This window comes from Photinus pyralis, unplaced genomic scaffold (genome assembly GCF_008802855.1).
Source record: "Photinus pyralis isolate 1611_PpyrPB1 unplaced genomic scaffold, Ppyr1.3 Ppyr1.4_LG3b, whole genome shotgun sequence".
Classification (NCBI taxonomy): Eukaryota; Metazoa; Arthropoda; class Insecta; order Coleoptera; family Lampyridae; genus Photinus; species Photinus pyralis.
The window spans coordinates 14,715,909-14,736,706 of NW_022170510.1; the positions used below are offsets into that span (position 1 = coordinate 14,715,909).

The following is a 20,798-nucleotide window of genomic DNA, read 5'->3' on the forward strand; positions in this document are numbered from 1 at the left end:
TCACAGATATACGTAAAGAAGTATATCTGTGACAGTATTATGCCGTAAATAATTTATAAGGGCCTATTGCAATTGAAAAGTTTTGCCAAGTAGAAGACTTTTGGGATTGAATTGTATGCTTTAATACACCTATATTCGGTGCGAGAGTATGGCATGGTGAAAATTCAATCTCTCACGGAAATATTATTGCCTGATGGCAAACTTAAAATTATTTACCATGCCCACTAAATCAACCACACTATAGTATTACGGTACACCCTGTATTAACATTATTCAAAGAGATCAGGAAATCTGGTGGAATTTTATTACAAATAGGCACATAATCGATGAGTGTTATTTAATTTTAGTTGTAGTTGTTACTTTTGCTGTAAAAATTGTTCAATAATTTAGTAGGTTTTAATTAAGACGTAGACTTAAGAAGCATGAGAATTATTTAACGGATTTTTTTGATAAGGGGACTTTATCAAAGTAAAATTTAATTGATTTAGATAAGCGATGGCACATATGTAAAGTTTCTAAATAAGGAAATGCGTGGAAAACAAGTGCTCGCATTTCGTCGACCCTTAGTGAAGATCAAAAATGGGATGGAGATGGTCAGGACTTTACGCGCCGATGTACGTGGCGGTCTCGGGTCATTTGAAAAAGTAACAAAGGAACATTTTTCCGATTGCTGTCCAAAGTTAGTATTCACGCATTTAGTTACAAGATATAAAAGAGGAAGTGTTTCGCCCATTTTAAAGTTTGTATCCGAGCTGCCATTTCAACAATGTCAATCGCGCTGGTGATTTAAAAAAAGAAGAAGAAAGTTTATGTACACGGGTATGCCTTTATGTTAAAATTATTTTGTGCAAAGTCTTTGTAATTTTGTGTTCGTCGTTTATCGCAAAGTGCGTACCCGAGCCATCATTTAAAATACTTAGACTTTTGTTTTCGACGAGGTCTAACAATTCTGTATCATCTGTATGTTGTGAGAGTTAAAATCTCCAGCAAGTATGAACTGATTTCGCAGTTGATTACTTATTCAATCAATCTCTCCAGTGTTATAATTTGTATTGGTGAGGTAGATGTTACATAAAGTAAAGCCTCCACCACCTTCCAGTTTTATCGCCACAACCTGGTATGAACTGTATCACTGTTTATACGGCGTGCCTTTACGTCCCACTTCACCACACGCCCTTTCAGATGAGTAAATGTCTTTTCTTAATAAAGGAAAGCCTTTAATATTGAAATTATGTCGTACTTTTAGGTGTTTCCTGAAGAGCTGTGCAAACTGGATCGTTCTTTTAGATGATCAGTTCTAGTTCATTCAGATTATATGAGCTTATCCATTGTAAGTTTCAGAATAAAGAGAATCACAGTTGAATAAACAACATATAAACAAACGACATATAAATAACAATCACAATTAATTCGTACAAGACCCTCTTGACGGCTCTCCTTAATTACGTGGACGGTGGAAGTCTGGGGTTGCCTTTCGACCACCCCGTTTTCTCTTCTTCCCTTGCTTAGCCTCTAATACTACGTCCTCATTAAAAGATGTACCGCTGGGATCTTTGATGCGGGATCTGGTGATCAATGTTTCTACTTTTGCCCCACGCGATTCGGTGTCCATATTTTCGACCTCTGATGAGGTGGTAGGTTCAGAGAACACGCTATACCTTTTTTCCGCTACTGAAGGTGCCAGCTTTCAATAGATTAAGTTCAACATGTTCGGAGATCTTCGCGGTAAGTACTTTCATAAGTGCCTCCATTTCCTGTTTAATAATCGTTCTGATTTCAGGTAGAAAAGACTGTGCAGGTGTTGGTGCTGAAGTGATTTGTGCGAAGGTAGTATCTTACCTTCTTTTTGGCTTCAAGGTATGATAATTTTTGCCCTTTCACTTTTTGTATTTTTATTTCTGTTTAAAACACAGTGCCCTTGACAATTTGGGCACTCAACGTGAACTTCACACGAGATAACACCTTTGTCACAGACGCACCTCTGTTCGTGCTCACAATTCATCGACGAATGACCAAACCCATGACAATGGAAGCAACGCAATGAATTGGGGTCTATAAGGACGAACTCTCCCCTTGGTAGTCGTGGGGCATTAAAGGTAAGTACATGACATTTTGGTTATTGCTAAATGCTTTTACATGAATGATTCGGTCTATTGTGAGTGCTTATTTTGCTTATTTTGGTAGTACTGCGAATATTTTAGTTTCTTTGTTGGATTTTGTTTACGTGATCCTTAAATGCAATAAACGTGTACTTTTGAAGAAGTTTTTCTTCAAAAGTACAAAAATTAAACATAACAATAAAAAATCATTTCTAGACCGACATTTAGAGGAATAAACTCAAGTTATTTTGGATATCAATCTGGTGATCTTTCTTTTTCTTAAGCCCCACATAAAAAAATGCTTGCCACCCCTGCTATTTCAGCCTGCACTCAATGTAATGCTTAATACTTGTTATTACCCCCCCCCCCCCCTAAACGTTAACGGATTTTGATGGTTAACGAACTCGCCTATTTGTTGCCGCAAACAGAATTCGAATATTCGCTTATCGGGTTATACTATACTTAAATCTGAAAATTCTTCCCAGTTCGCGGGACATACAATTTTATGTAAAGTCTATGAAGTTTTCTTCTAGCAAATATTAATTTGGGTCGCTAACGAAAGGTGACGGCTTCTGAATGTAATAATATATTAATACTATAATAATAATATAATAATATATATTTAGTGTTAATATGACAACAGTTATTTACACGTGTCAAGCTAATTAGTAATTACATATTATCGCATTCCAGCATTATATCATTCGGTTTATTTGTCCATGAATGTTAATGTGAGTTTACCTACACGTAATGTAGGTTTTCTAATACATTTTCACCTGTAACCGGCACACTATGATCAGACAAATTTATATGACTAATGTGATAAATTAGGAGATTGTAAGAAATAAAAGATTTCGATTTAGCACCTTTATGAAATAAACGTGATATGGACCCCTTCAAAGTTGTGGTCTAGACTCTAGAGGGATTGAAATATTTTCAACACCTATACATAAGAAAAGTCGGGAGCCCCATTCCTTTGAAGATTTAAGGAAAGACACGTCTGTTTGATGTGCCTATGCCTACCACCTATCGATCTGCGTTAATTATCAAGCTATGAAGCGACATAGGAACAGGAAAATTATAGACTAGGAAATTGGGGCACATTTCATACGTAAGTAATGAAAAAACACCAAACGACGCATTTTAGAACTTTTACGAGACAATGCATTGAAAGGGCTTTGACACTTATTGTAGGATAAATATTATAATGGCGAGACCCTGCTGTTTCGATTTACAAGCAATACCGAAAGTATGTACGTAGGTACGTAATACCATTGTATATACCTTTCACACGTGTGCGATGGTATTTTGTAGTTTTAGGGGCACACTAAATACGAAGGCGTAGAAGGGCCACAGAAATAGGTTTGATGCTTCCGACTTAATCTCAAAAATTCCTACTTCCGATCTTGTTTAGAAAAATTCCGAAAATTCTGAATTCCCTTTAGAATTTACAACCTTACCTCGAAGTTTTCGACTTTATTAGAGAAATTCGAATTTTCAACGTTTCCGATTTTGTTACTGAAATTCGGATTTAAATTCCTATTTTGTCTTGGAAATTCCTACTTGAATTTAGAAATTCTGACTTTAGTAAATTTCATTGTAAAACTCGGAATTTCAGTTTTTTGGATAATGAGAATCAAGTACCGAAGTAGTTCTTGTCTAATATGACAATCAAGCTGTTTACTCTCGCTGTGTAGACTTAAAAGTCAAACACACAATGCGCCTTTTCTCTAGCCAGTAGCCTGTATAAGGTACTCCAACCATTGAATAAAAAATTAAGAGCATCGAATAAAATTAATTTTTTATTCAATGCTCCAACGCAGTTCGAATTGGTTTCGACATTTCGTTAAAGTACCTACACCTTACTTTTTTTTTAAAATAGCAGAAAGATACAACAAAGAGCGCCAACAAATTATACTAAAAAATTCACAGATTTCGCAATCCTTCCAACCATCGGAGACATTGGAAATGATAACCATATAACGCCATTATATGTAAAACACAAATAACCCTTATTCACCCGGGAACATAAACTTTCTGAATAATAAGCGTCGTATCATGCTTGTACTACTAACACGAGAGACTTGCGGAAATTTTAGATTGGAATTAACAAAACAATTGCGCACTATTCAGTAAGGACCGTATCGACAGTATCCGCGACTTTTTTTAAATCTTAATTTTAAATTTCAACCAAAAATTTGTACCCAGAAGGCAGTTATTGTGGAAACAAATTTCCAATTTTTCAATGTAAATACCACCTTAAGAGAGTTCGTTTTATCATTCTGTCAACGAAATTAGTGAGAAACTGTCAATTGATTTGAGTAAAATTCTCTGACCTCATAGCCGACTGCAGCAAAAAGATTATGGCATGGATTAATTTTAGCTTTGATCTGAGTTTCGGAGTGACCAAACGACATTAGACACCGATGGATAACATTTGACCGAAATCGGTGGACACATCTCGTATATACGTGTTTAGATGTTTGTGCGTATTTCTCACTACTTCGTCTCCTAATTTTTTGAAAATTTTCTCAAAACTAGCAATCATCCTTCGCATTGAAGTAAGTAAGTATGAATGTGGTTTTTTGAATGTTTTAAGGGTTGATTTCTAAGTCTACGAGATTCTACATTGTTGTTTCGCGGTATAAGAAGTAGTGTGAATGTGCTCCCCCAATGCAGACTTTGCTATGCTTTTTTAAATCCTTATTTATTTGATAGTTAAATATGTATGTGTTGTTCTGATGCAGATCATTTTCATAAATTTTTGGTTGTTTCAGGGGGTTGATTTTAACCGTGCCCTATTGCACTTCGGTAGGGCCATACATTGTTGTTGCGCGTCGGAGTGAGCAATTTTACCTAGGTAAATATAAATGCGGTATTCCGATGCAGTCATTTGCTATTAATTTTTGAAGAGTTTTAGAGATTTATTTTACCGTTGAATCTAATTGAAGGTCAAAGGGACTTTAACGCATTTTCCATGCACATATCATTACTTCCTGAAAGGCTATATGGACACAAGTATTTTTATCTTTTGTTAAAGCGTAGTTAATATCTCAAAGGAATATCTTCATAAATAAGAAAGATTGCAATGCACATGCGCACATCTGATTTTTATTGTTCGCCTTTACTAGAAACATCTATAGTTCTATATTTCCACAAAATATCTGCAGAAGTAGGAAAGATGACATTGCGCAGTCTACGCATGCCCATAATTGACTTATGCTATATAATAATAATAATAATAATAATAATAATAATAAATTACAGGAATTATTATAATGATTTTTGTTTTGTTTTGTTTTGTTTTCCTCTTTCCTGATAGCGTTGGCGTTGGTAAGTACGAATTACATACTATCCCTAGATGTCCAATGTACGTGTGCGATTTTTTTTTTTTTTTAAGGACCCTACATAACTTCACCAGACACAGACACAGACACTAATCGTTACTTGATTTTAATCCGTNTCGTATTCAACCGAAACGCAAAAACCTTAACAGCACTACGGGCTCACAACATACTGGAATATCTCCACCAAACACCCAAGCAACCTCACAAATACAACCTCAAAAACAAAGAACCACGATAAATACAAGTAACACAACATGCACCACAAAGACAGGTCCACCCAATAAAGTTACACGCTCTAGCACAGTTAAAAAACACAATACTTCTACTTCTCAGAAACAACCCACTCGTATTCAACCGAAGCGCAAAAATCTAAACAGCACTACTAGCTCACAAAATACTGTAATATCTCCACCAAAAACCCAAGCAACCTCACAAATACAACCTCAAAAACAAAGAACCACGATAAATACAAGTAACACAACATGCACCACAAAGACAGGTCCACCCAATAAAGTTACACGCGCTAGCACAGTTAAAAAACACATAACTCCTTCTTCACCGAAGCACACCACTTTATCACAACCCACTCGTATTCAACCCAAACGCAAAAACCTATACAGCACTACTAGGCTCACAAAATACTGTAATATCTCCATCAATAACCCAAGCAACCTCACAAATACAACCTCAAGAACAAAGAAACACCATAAATACAAGTAACGCAACATGTACTACAAAGACAGGTCCATCCAATAAAGTTACACGCCCTAGCACACTTAAAAAACACAATACTTCTACTTCTCAGAAACAACCCACTCGTATACAACCGAAGCTCAAAAACCTTAACAGCATCACAGGCTCACAAAATACTGCAATATCTCCACCAAAAACCCAAGCAACCTCACAAATACGACCTCAGGAACAAAGAAACACCATAAATACAAATAAAAAACACAAAACTCCTTCTTCACAGAAACACACCACGTTATCACAACCCACTCGTATTCAACCCAAACGCAAAGCCAAAGAAACAATAAACACCATTTAATAAAATTACAGGAATTATAATAATGATTTTTTTTGTTTTGTTTTCTTTTCCTCTTTCCTGATAGCGTTGGCGTTGGTAAGTACGAATTACATACTATCCCTAGATGTCCAATAACCCTACATAACTTCACTAGACACAGACACAGACAATAATCGTTACTTGATTTTAATCCGTGCGATTAGTTAACCAGGCTAGACCTGAGTTCTCACAAGAAACACCGACCATAATAATAATAATATTTATTACTGTTAACATGCCAATAAAACATTTACAGAAGTCAAAGGAAACAACACAACATTTATACATTCATGTTAAATTACACATAGATCACAGTCTTTAAATTCCTTAATAGTATAAAATGCGCCTTCAGTAAGGAATTTTTTTAATTTAGTTTTCAGGATATTGTACGGTAAATCCCTGGTCTGGCCAGGCAGCAGGTTAAAAAGCTCAAACGAAATATTTACAAAACTTCTGTGAGTTTTATCTAATCTGTAATGCTTTAGATCAAGATTACTACAATTTCGTGTATTATAACTATGTATATCGGACCTTACACAAAGTTCATTGGCACGAATCTTAGCATATAGAATACAGTGTAGTATAAATATGCAAGGAAATGTCAACAATCTGAATCTAATAAATACATTTTTGCAATCTTCTCTATACTGCAGATTGCCTATAATTCTAATAGCACGACGTTGGAGAGCAAATATTCGTGTTGCACTTGTACAATTACCCCAAACAATGTTACAGTAATATAAGTGAGTCTGAATCACTAATAAATAGACCATACGTAAAATATTAGGGGAAACGTTTTCAGATAAACGCCTTAAGAGGAATATATTACCGGAAATTGTTTTGGCTACTTTACTAACATGTTCCTTAAACGTTAATTTCGGATCAATGTTAACACCTAAAAAATTAGCATAACAAGGATTATCGAAATCATTTTGTTTGAGGGTGATTTGATTAGCATTTGTACCGTTTTACTAGAATTTAATCTTAGTTCATTTGATAAACACCAATTCTCAGTTAATTGAATTGCTCTACCCGCCTCTTCATAAACCCTATTTAAATTCTGGTCCGATATTAGCAGAGTCGTATCATCCGCGTACTGAAGGCATGTAACAGTGTCTGTTAAGTGGAACGAAAAATCGTTAATAAATATTAAAAATAATAGAGGTCCCAGAATGGAACCTTGCGGCACGCCTCTTTGAAGCTTAAGAAACTTGGATGTATCACCATCAACCTTTACAGCTTGCATTCTATCGCTCAAATATGATTTGATCAATGCTACACTAGATGTATCAAATTTGTACAACTCTTGCAATTTCGTAATTAATATTTCGTGCACCACACTGTCAAAAGCACGAGTTAAGTCGATAAAAATGGCCATAGAGTGCTCACTTTCTTCGAAACACCTCAGAGAGTAATTAACGAAATGAATCGCCGCATCAGCAGTGCTTCTATTTTTCCTAAATCCAAATTGATTTCCAATAAACAAATGATTCTCTTCAAAATGCTTCGAAACTTGTCTATACAAAACCTTTTCGAAGACTTTTGAGAATATTGGTAAAATAGAAATGGCTCGATAGTTTTCGGGTTTGGTATGATCACCTTTCTTATACAATGGGGTAACCAAAGCAAATTTCAACGCATTCGGGAAGACTCCTGTCCAAATAGACATGTTAACAAGTTTCGTTAAAGGACTCACAAACAAACTAATGTTTCTTTTTAATAACATTCATACTAATTCCATATACGTCCTTGGATTGAGTACACCTAAGTGTTTTGATTATATCTCGAATCTCGGTTTCACTGACCTTATGAAAACTGAATTTATTTGTAGGATTTAAAGAAATATTAGCTTTATATGAATTGACATGACTGAGTGTAGTACGAGAATCAGAATTTAATGCACTCTGGGAATATACGAAGTGACTATTAAACGTGTTTGCATCAATGCTGATGTTTGTCTTCTTCCTAGGCTTTGTTCTGAATGAATCGATTACCTGCCAAGCGGCTTTGCCAGGATTACTTGAATTACTAATAAAATTGTCATTCGCTAAACATTTAGCAGTTTTGATGGCATACCTATATTCCATGCGAAGTCGCTTTTTTTCACGTTGTACAAAATAGCTTTTATCAACTCGATAAACATCGTTGATGAAAGCCACTCGATCTCTTAGGCGTTTTAATTTCTCATTGAACCACACGACCTTATTATCGCGAGATCGAACATAACATTTTTTAAAAGGAAATGCAACTACAAAGGCATCTATAAATTTTTTAAAAAATGTATCAAACATTATATCACAACAACTTAATTCATGCGAATCGAGAAAGTCCCAATTACAGCTAGTTAGCAACATATAAAGCAGGTATGATCCTTTGGTAGTGATTGGTCTAAAACTAGTATTTACAATTTTGTTGTCATTTATATACTCCAAACAAATTTTTGGAATTGTAATGGTCTGTCCTAAATGGTCAGAGAGACCGGTTTCAGGTACTCTAGTTTTGATTGATGTAGTATCAAAATTAATAAAAATATTATCCAGGCAATTACCTTCTCTAGTGGCAGAAAATATCGTTTGCGAGTAGCCAAATGTAGACAATAAATCGCAAAACATGGTAGCACATTTATCCTTTAAGTTAAATTTAATATTGAAGTCACCTGCAATGATAACGCGACTGCAATTGGAGGCAACATTTAAAACTAGTTCAATGTTACTCATAAATTTGTCAAAGTCACCGTTTGGAGAGCGATAAATGCATACCACAGTTACATTAGAAACAGTCACACAAGTTAGTTCACAATGTACCTCAATTGATAATTTGTTTATATTATGAAATTGTTTAAAGTCGACCCCGTTCCGCACATAGATAAGCACACCCCCATGTGATGTAACCGATCGCGAGTAAAAAGACGCCAACACATAACTGCTAAAATAACAATATGTTTCTAATTCACTAGTGATAAGCCAATGTTCACTGATACACAACACATCAAAATTTAAAAAATAATTAAGAAGGAAAACTTCCAATTCGTTATACTTATGCCGAAGACATTGAATATTTATGTGAAATAGTGAGAATGAATTATTCACTACGTATTCACCAGTGTTTTCGGACGAAAGGTTAAAAAACGATTAATAACGACCCCGGTAGGCCAAAGATTGCAATCCTTTACCCTCTCTAGCTCACTAGATGCCACTGAAACTTTAAAAGATGAATATTCATCCGGATACTTAGACGTTAATTTCATGCATTTGGCATTCTTTATACGATATGTTTGTCTTTACTGAGAGCATCAATGGATCGCAGCGGTAGATCGGTTGCAAATAAGTGGTCGACAATTTCTTTTGTTTTTTATTAAACAGGAAATTGCAACGAGAAAGCTCCGGCTAGCTCTTACGGTTCCCTATTAAACGTTCCCTTTTTACTCCCCTGGTTTACACAAGAGATCTCCTGCCCTTGATTTGAAAATTAGCTACGGGTTATTTGATTTTGTACTGTCCAGCAAAATAATAATATACAATAAAATATAATATGATACTATGAAATACCATTATAATTGCAGCAAGAGTCGATCGAAGCTAATAACAGTAGACAACTTTGTTATGAAACAAAATTCATTACCCATTAAACCGCCTTTAGGCAACACACGAGTAACTATATAAAAGTTCACTTAATGAAAAAAAATGTAGTTAGGTCATGCATTGCAATTCTGTCATTTCGTTTTGCAAGCTGAAAATCCACGTGTTTGCCCTCTCGAGTTTACTAAATTCAATTAATTTTTTACGTTGAAATTCTAACAGGAACAAATTTCGTATCGCAACAGGTTCCCCTGTAAGTAAGATATTCTGTGGACGTACACGTAAGTGAAATGAAATCTTTCGGAAAAGTTTGCTACTCCACCCTTATATCACATTTGTTGCGACGCAATTAAGTTACTTAGATATTCCTTGGAAAATTTCTTCGTTTCATTACCATAGAGTAAATTTATTCTATGCATTACATTACAATTTATATTCAGTAACAATATTCGTACTACCACTGAGCAAATAAGTCTGTGCCCTGATGCTTTCAGTATTTTGATCAATATACAAGGTAAACACGTCGCTCAACAATTTATGCATTCTTCCAAACCAAAGACTGATTTGACGAGTTGCGGCAGTATGCAATAACAATAAATATGACTCGTGCATTAAATCTCAGGAAGATACCTAGGTAATGTAAAAGAAAAATGGAAAACTTAACTCGAAGAGGTCGGGCATTGTTTGAGGGTATTGAATCAAAAAAATAATCGGTAAAGTCAATGAAACTAAAGCTTTGTACAATGAAGTATAAAGGCATGGAAACTTTTTGTTTATCCTCTGCAATCACAGTTGATCTCAACTATCGCTGGCTCTATGTTCGGTATTTGAATTTGAGGATTAGATGAGATGAGTCTCTCACTTCGTGTCATACACGCTCGTCTGACACATTTAAGGACTACTTGTAGTAACATACATACATTTGCGGTTGCCATCGAGGATGTCATAGAATGGCAAATGAGATACGCAATTAATTCCTTTACTGATCCATTCATAGCCTTCGTGTACGTTTACGTAAAAGAAAACCACTTACGTTGCTTAAAGAACGTGAAGTACGAAAAACTACGCCACTCACAATATTATACCAGACATTACACTTATGGATAAAATACAAAAATCCGGTTCTACTTAACTTTTAAATAACAAAAATTCATATCCGTCAATCAAAATCTGCTAAAAACTTTGACCATTGGATGCAACGGGGTTGCATATTACGGGGTGTTGACCACCCCTCTTTTGAAACAAATTTCCACTCTAAAAAGTATAGTAATATTATAGGGTTTATTTTGACCACGAATCGCCCTAAATTTACGGTGACGTATTTACTGGAAATTTCTCCTCTTCTATATCTCTCTGAAGATTGACTTCAAAATCTGCCTTTTCTAACTTGCTTGCTTGCAAAATAATATATCTCGGGGTAAAAATCAAAAAATGAAATAGTTCCACTATACTCTTTCCTTGGACTTTTTAACAGGGCCCCTTGGCAAATCGGGGTCTTCTAAGCTTCTAAAACTGAATAGAAGCCAGATTAGGAAGATCACCGGTGTCCTTAGGGGACACTGGATGGTCAACTATCACCTGCACAACATTGGGCTCGCGGAGGAGTCCACGTGCAGGTTCTGTGGCGAGGCAGATGAAACTACCGAGCATGTGGTCTGTCACTGTGACGCTTTGATCAGGGACAGATATCAACTCCTTGGAGACAGATACCTGGAACCGAGGAGGGTGAAGCAACTTAGGCTAAACAGGGTCCTATCCTTCATTGAGGGGAACGGGCTCTGAACTCAGTTGCGAAGAAAGGGGGTAGGCACAATGGGCCTCTGATGTGCCTAAGTGCTGCCCGGTCGGGCTCCCCTGAGAATAGAATAGAAATACTCTTTCCTTTACAAGTTTTCTGATTTGTAAATTCCTCTAGGAAATTCACATGCACAATTTATTTTCTAAATATTCGTTGAACAAACAACTAACTAATTTTTCTATGAAGAGCTCCATTTTCTGGTTCTGCTTTATGACTATAGAATGTATAAAAGAACCACAAAAAAAAATATTCGTGGTTCTTTTATGCATTCTATAGTCATAACTAATTTTGATATCATATGCAAGTCTTTATTAATTATTATATTTAATTTTTAAGAACAATCGATTATAAATTACGGCAATTTTCTCTCGAAGACATTCAGTGAATCAAAAGTTGTCTGGCTTAGTTTTTTGAATTGTTGAGTCCCAGGTGCCTTTATTACCGGCAAATTTGGTCATTAAGGTGATTTATAAATCAGTGGCGTACGTAGAAATGTATTCTGGGGGGGGGGGGGGGAGGGGGGGGGGGGGGGGGGGGGGGGATTACAAGTTTGTGGCACATAACAGTCATCCGTGCGGCTAGAAAGGGGGGGGGGGTAGAAAATAGAAATTTGGGTTGCAGGTTGCTGATGCTGGTGTCTTTATCTATTTATTATTGTTTACAGGCGAAAAAGATTAGATAGAACGGTATTTTATTTCTTACTGCTGACAGGCCCCTTTATTGCTTTTGCTTTAATTAGTCAACGAACACTTTGAATAATAGGTATATTTATGGGCAAAAAACCAATTTCGACAAAAAATTCAAAGGGCTGTAACTTTTGATCTGGTAGTCCGATCTTGGAACTGTTTGAAATTATGGATTCTACAGGCCACATTCTATAAGAAAACATTTTTTTCCGGTCGATCTGAGACAATTTTTTTCGGGGCAAAAAAAAGGCAGTGTATAACCTTCCTTTTTTTCCAAAAATCGACTGCACCAAAATTTCTCGGGAAAAAACTTTTTCCGATTAATTTGGGTGCGTAAAATCCAAAACAATTCGTACTTTTTCGATCAGACTTCTCAATCTCAATCAAAAGTTATGGGCAAAAAACCAATTTCGACAAAAAATTCAAAGGGCTGTAACTTTTGATCTAGTAGTCCGATCTCGGAACCGTTTGAAATTATGGATTCCACAGGCCACATTCTATAAGAAAATTTTTTTTCCGGGTCGATCTGAGACAATTTTTTTCTGGGCAAAAAAAGGCAGTTACCTTCCTTTTTTACCAAAAATCGACTGCACCAAATTTCTCGGGAAAAAACCTTTTCTTATTAATTTGGGTGCGTAGAATCCAAAACGATTCGTACATTTTCGATTAGACGTCTCCATCAAAAGTTATGGTCAAAAAACCCCGCCCACTTAAAAATAAAGGCAAAATAAATAAATAAATAAATTATGGATTCTACAGGCCACATTCTATAAGAAAAATTTTTTTCCGGTCGATCTGAGACAATTTTTTTTTTCGGGGCTCAAAAAAAGGCAGTGTATAACCTTCCTTATTTACCAAAAATCGACTGCATCAAAATTTCTCGGGAAAACACTTTTTCTTATTAATTTGGGTGCGTAGAATCCAAAACGATTCGTACTTTTTCGATTAAAATAGACGTCTCAATCAAAAGTTATATGGGCAAAAAAAATTCCTGTTTTTAAAATTTAAAATTCTTATTTTCGTCATTTCGTGAAAGGCAGGACGCAGGTACCTCACCTCAGTAGCAGTACTAACTACCTGGTACCTATTTGTTATTTTGGGCATCAATGTAGCGAATTGCCGATCGATGCCGAATAGCCAAATCGTTGACTGCCAACACTGATCACTCACTGAATAGTGAATACTGAATACTACAGAATATTTAGATTTTAGTGACTTTAGACTTTAACCAAAACCAAAATTGCTCTCTATATATACCTATATATTATTGCCTTTATTTTAAAGTGGGCGGAGCGGATAGCGGAGTATTACCTAAATACCTAATAGCTATGATGATAACTCAATTCTCTGGGGGGGGGGGATATATATCCCCTTCATCCCCCCCCCCCCCCCCCCCCGTAAATACGCCCTGTTATAAATGAGTTTGAACATGATTTTATTCACAAAAAAGGAGAAATTTGTTTACTTAACCAAACGTTTTTTGTATTTCAACACAAAATTCAATCCCTTTTTTGTTCACTAACGGCGAAGCAGCTTAATACAATAGTATATTGAAAGACAAGTGTTACAATGCGACCTATTGTAATACGACTATCTTGTGGCACGAGTGGCGACGCGAAGCGTAGCCACGAGGGTCCGCAAGATAGGAGTATTACAATAAAGCATTGTAACACGCGTTTTTCATACTATTTTTTCTATTTCGGTGCTTTAATTAATTTAAAAAACCATTATCAGAAACTATAGGGAACATTAGAACTAACATGTTTTATGTTGGGAACACTTTTTATGCCGTTAAGTTTTAGGTTGGCAGCGTAGTAAGACTGACATTTTGAAGTTCAAACATGGAAGTACCTACTTGTACCATTGACTTGTACTAACTAGTAACTGCCAACTTAAGAGATGAGTTACCAAAAAAAACGACTATAATCACTGTCTTTGTATAACTGTTTTCGGCCTAAAACAGTTGTACAAAATCATCATTGTGACACCGAAATAGAAAAAAATGTTTTATCAACGGAATATCTTCACGCGTTTAATTAGTTTGTCCTTGATCAAGATGCGGCGATGATTTTACGCGACGGTAGCCTGCCTACCCCATGGTTCAAATATTGACGAAACTGGTTTATTAAATGTCCGTTCTGAGAAAAAAATACTCGAAATCACCATTTGGTTTTATAATGGCTGTAAAACACAACGTATACTCGCAGCGACCAAATTTCTTCTAACGTAATTGAGTAACGAATTCTTTCGCGCTTTGACCCGTAAAAATGAAAACTGGGAACTTGAACCACGCAGTCTAGAATCGAATGTCTTTGTCTTACAGATTAAGCATCCCTATTCTTTATTAAATAATAACGCCGTTTTTAAATATGACTAATATGAAGGAATCAATATAAATGAAATTTTCGTTCTGGCCAGAAAATTCAGAAAATTTCCAGCAAATTGGCGTTATCGAACGTTCCTCCAATATCAAGATTACCTTCGCGTTTATAGCTCTCGGCATCGTCTTCGTTGCAACAGGCAAAGAAGAGCAAAATATACCTACATCGTCTGTATGGTTGTTTTTGAAGCAGGAGACCACAGAATTTTTATTTCGTACGAAAAGATTTAATGGTATAATGCAAAGCAGTTGGGCATCTCGAATGTGGATGATAAGTAAAAATGAACGAAATAAGTGTGGACATACCAACCCTAAAACGATCACCATCCACCACTATAACGTCTTTTACAACCTCTCAGAAGATCGAAACGACATTCAAGTTTTACCAGACAACAGCGCAGAACCCAATGAGCCAGAATTAAAAGGTGCTTTTAAATTTTATACGCCAAGATGATTCTTATAAAATCAAGTTGAAATGACATGTCAAAGAATAGGTTGTACATGCGCAGTGGACGGATTTTTGTGTTAAATTGTTGAAAACGAATTTGGCTGAAGTAACTAATTTTTTCGGACAACGACTGTTAAATTGGAAATGCGCTTTTGGTAAATCGTTTACGATTACTTTTTGAATTTGTTTGTTTTACGGGAGTGCTTAAACCTGTCACCAAGCTACGAGTATTTTCCTGATACAAACTTGCAGTTGACAAATTACGGATGGTGCAAAGATGCAAACCTGATCTAGGCCTTAACAAAATGCCTTCTGAACGATTAACACAGTGCATCAGTTGCATGATAAGTACATTTCTAATTCAAAAACCAAATCGAAAACTATGCGGAATTTGATAAATCAAAACAGGAAAAAGTCTCTATCACCGAAATGTCCCATCGAACCTAATTCTTTGAACATTTATTTCACTAGTGTCGCTGAAAATATATTAACAAGCTACCCAACACAAATATTAACCCCATCAAGTTAATGGCTGGGAGTGATGTGCCCATTACCGTCTCATTCTCTTTTAAGGAGGTGTCGTATAGCGATGTTCGTATCATCATTGATAATATGAAAACAAATACAAAGACTGTTATGGGTTGAGTTTTGAAATTATAAAAACTATAAAGAATTATATTATTATACCTCTTACAAAAATTATAAATTCTTGTATTAAAGAAAGTATATTTCCGAGAGCTTTAAAAATTGCGTCAATCGTGTCCATAATGAAAAAGGGAGATCTAACCCATCTAAATAATTATCTACCTATTTCTATTATCCCTGTAGTGGCAAAAATCTATGAGAAAGTTCTATCAAACCAAGTTAGTGCATACTTTGAAGGAAACAATTTGTTCTTGGAACAACAGTTTGGTTTTAGAAAAAAAAAGTCAACCATTGACGCAGTCATTGCTTTTGTGAATAATAATGTATCACGCCGTTTTGAAAATAGAGAAGGCAATATTGCAACCTTTTTAGATCGTCAACAAGCATTTGACTGTGTTTCTCATAGTATTTTACTTGATAAGCTTCGTCACTATAATTTTGGAGCAACCAGTTGCCAGTTACTTGCCTTTTACCTAACAGATAGAACTCAATATGTTACTGTTGACGGCAGTAAGTCGAACGTACTACCCGTAATTCACGGAGTTCCGCAAGGGTCTGTATTAGGCCCTTTGCTTTTTTTGATATATGTTAATGACCTATGCAAATATATGGCTCGTGTTAGTTCTATTACACTATTTGCAGACGACACAAGTGCTTGGCAACTGGTAAACGTAACAGCCTAGTAGCCGAAGCTATGGCAAGTCGGTGGTTTAATGCTAATCGGCTCTGTTTAAACTCAGGTAAAACAGTTGAAATGATATTCTCCCTATATGAACCTTCTTTATGGCACACCCAACCAACCCCCCAAATTTTTAGGCTTAAATATTGATAGCCAATTAACCTCTGGAACGCACTAGGTGATGCAATCGCAAAAAAAATCAATTCTGGCACATTTTTGATACGGCAGTTGTCAAACAAATTACCTTAGGACATTAGCAGAGTTGCCTACTTAACACTAGTACAACCCCACATCACATATGGAATTCTCGTTTGGGGGCATTCTAGTATATCTAGCAGAATCATGTTGGAAAATGGCGCCCAAAAAAACACCGTCCAGAATACGGTGATGTCTACCCAAGTTCTTCTGACTCTCCTATAAAGTTTATTCGATTCTGTTAGATAGACAAATCAGTACTCATATTTTTACGCCTTCTACTCAGAAACACCACATTATCACATTCACAACCCATTTGTGTTGAACCCAAACGCAAAGTCAAACTTTTGCTGCAGTTGTGTATTTGCACAACTTTTGAGCGTAAAAGTATAGTGAAGAGCCATGCTGTTTTACGATAGAGCACAGAACTAGCTTTTCATCATTGAGTGCAATCTCACTAATGTTCCAAGTCTAAGTTATTGTCACTTGTCCACGTCTGACTTTTAGAGTCAGCGGATGAGCGGGGAAGTTATGGAAGATACTCATCTTTCGAGAATAAGTATTCATGAAAGACTGATCATAGTTTAGCAACCAATTGGTTGGCAAACATTCATTAGTGAAGCGTAGCAATTAGCGCGTATGTCAGCAATTATGACTATTGTCACTTACACACATGCATCGAGATGAAAGTGTCAAGTGGAAATAATGTTGCCCAAGGGGAGAAGTTCATGAAGAATTTGAATTGAAAGAGAAAATTTTCTGAAACCTGGCCTTGCACATATTTCATCCATTTTTATCACGGTCGTTCAAATGAGTGTTATCGTTTCTAAGCGACGGGTTTTCAATTTGCACGAATTTGGATATTAATCGATAAATATACGAGACCGCGTAAATGTTACATTTTACAAAACGCCTCGTAAGGTGCACAACGTAACGGAAATTACATTTTCAACGTGGCTTACTGACAATGAGCGAACGCTAACCTATATTTGGTTGGCTTCCATTTTTTAGAGTCAGGGAATTCAATTGATGTTCGCTGCTGTGGTTTCGTATTTTAAGGGTTAGAGTTTCAAGGTTGAATTATCATTCCTGGACACTTTTCGAGACTACCGTAAAAAACATGTTCTTCACATGCTTGTGCCTAGAGACATTTTTAGTTAAGACGTACAGCTAAAAAACTCATTTGGACTAGGGAGATTTAGTCCAGTAGGACCTTAATTTAATAATGCCCTCGAAGCCGAAGACAAACGTATTAGGAAGTGACACGAAATATAGGGGTAGCATTGTGACGTCGTGAACCCTCCCTTTCACCTTAACAATTAGCATACAACGCTGAGAGGTAAACAATTCGCATCTCCAAATTCTACTGCTTGGATGCACGTGCATGCTAGAGTTTCGAGTGTTCTAATGCTCTATAAAATGCATTTTTTACAAGCTGTCAGTTTACATATTTCTAACTTTCGTAGTGAAAGTGGCCGAATTATTGTACTTGTAAGGAACAGAGAATCGTTTTGCTCTGTAATCGATAAATGAGTACTACTCTAGAATACTAACGGACGTAGGTACTCACTAATGTCCATGTAGCTAACAGTGCTAATCAAAAACTTCAACACAAGACCTTCTCCCTGCCAAAACTGAGAGCTACGAGCTACACACAGATGCGATTGTACGGGAGACCCGTGAGTGGGGACGGCGCCTGTCTCTGAGACGGGACAAGCCCGTGTCCTTGACACTGATGATTGTATTTAATTATTACCCCCTTCCTTAAGGGTGTACAATTAGTAAAGCTAAAACGGTTATAACATTGCCAACGCGAAAATAGTTTAAATAAACCGCTTCTCCTCCTCAAAATCCCTTTGGGCAGAACAGCTTCAATTTCAAATACGTTACTGTTTACCACAAACACTTCAAATCGAATTCCTATATCTTTTTTCCAAGATACGCCAAACTACAGCAGCAGTATATTTTATATTGCCCCGTTCCTCATTTTCCATGATCGACCTTCCCCCGGACAATCTTACTCGTCATCGTACAGTATACACAGTAATTTTATCGGAGTTCGTTTCTTTATAAGCCTGAAGTTTCTTTTAGAACTTTTGTGAAAAAGGAGTTTCCAGGTTTTTCTTTTTAAATTCGTTATTGACTGGCTAAGTAAGCGAACTACATGCAACCCGAAAACGAAGTTATACCTAAAGAATTTCAAAGGAAAGCTTTTAAACAAAAATGTCATCTCGATTGTTGGCAAAAGTAAATTCGATTCCAAAATACGTACAAGAACATAACTATCACATAGAAAAAATGAGGAGTGAATGATATGCGGACATTCGCGCCCAGGATATTTCGCTGCTTGGACATGGCCGATAAGCTTACTAGTCCGGGAGGCAGTGACAGGAAATGTGTTCCTACAAAATGTTACATTACGTAGATTGCCAACTTATCAGTCCGGATTGCGTGTATTAATAACAATTTTTAAACCATATAAATAAATAGTATCCCAATGCATTATACGAAGGAGCAGAAGGGCCACGTGCGGTTGTTTTTTTCATTTCCGATTTAAACTCAGAAATTGTGTGTTCTTAGCCACCTCCCTCTTTGTAGTGCTTTATATACGCATTTACGAGAACTTTCGCTAATCCATGTCTACTTATGCTGTGACCTTCAATATTTGCATGTCAAAATAGTTAAACTAAAGTATTTTCCTATTTATTCAAGTTTGTAATTTTAAATTCAGAGAATTTATTGACTTACTATCCAGTGAAATGTTATTTATTTCCATTGGAAAGGGGAGAATTTACAGTGAAAATTGGTAGTAACAGCAGCAAATGAGTCACTTTTACCACCCGCACGTTAGTAAGGGAGAGATTACGTTGGGGTAAAAAATGCCCCCCTCCCCTCACACTTTTTTTTAAGGAAATACACTTTTGAATTACTAGGAATCCGAATCAAAGAAATCGACGGTGACAGTGGCGGATTTACAAATTTGCCGCCAGTAGGGTATTCCATTTTTGCCACCCCTACTGACTGACTCGATAGGTACCCTAGTTCGCAATATTAGTTACATTTATTCTGACAATTAAAGTGCAACTTTGGTTTGTGCTCTTTCGTCTTCATTATAACCAGCTTTAGGTAAATTAAATTAAACGTTTTTAAATAAATTATTTAAATTTGAATTGATGCATTTTTAGTGCCCATTTGTTTACATAATAGAAATAGGCTGTACATTGTGCGAAAAATTTTTTAGAGTCGCGAAGGCTTTTGCAACTTTAAATTAGGGTCACGATCAAAAAAGTTTGGGAACCTCTGCTTTAAAGAATAACATTTTTTCCGAGATAATGGCTCGACGGTTTTGTTCAAATTTTAAATCTGATTAGGCATACGGAAACGAAAAACAACGGGCCGGATATTGAAAAAAAAATTGATGCGTCGTAAAGGCATCAAACATTATTTTTCAAATTGCAACGCAAAGTCTATTAAACTATTCGACTTTTTTATTCTATGTAAAACCTACAAAAATTATGAGGTGTTATTACAAAAAAAAAACACTAAATTTTGTTTCGCCAAAATGGTTAATTTCATGTAGGCCATGTTCGTTAGACATAAAGGATGCAAGACTGGCAAAAACAGTTTTAATATCTGGAAGCTGTTCTGTCAAGAATTTCACACCTGATTTTCATTTTCACTATAGCGATCTACACGTCGCTTAAGTACACAAAGTTATGCAGAATTTTATGCTAATTAATTTTCCGTTTCTAAATCTCTTCTAGCTCTTCACAAATCGCAAGTTCTGGCCAAAAAACTTGCGCTGGCGACCTGGCGTTTATTTCTTTTCAAAGATGATTTTTTCTCATCTTTTTACATCATCTTCCTTATTTTTTAT

General features: G+C 36.0%; 1 protein-coding gene across 3 annotated transcripts in view; it reads right to left on the bottom strand.

Moving 5' to 3' along the window:
* Positions 1-18,546, bottom strand: part of LOC116167417 (atrial natriuretic peptide-converting enzyme-like) — a 30,375-nt gene extending 11,829 nt beyond the window's left edge. For all 3 annotated transcript variants that reach the window (XM_031482779.1, XM_031482778.1, XM_031482780.1), the window contains exon 1: positions 18,492-18,546. The gene's annotated coding sequence lies outside the window, so the exon portion shown is untranslated. The remainder of the gene's footprint in view (positions 1-18,491) is intronic.
* Positions 18,547-20,798: the final 2,252 nt, after the last annotated feature.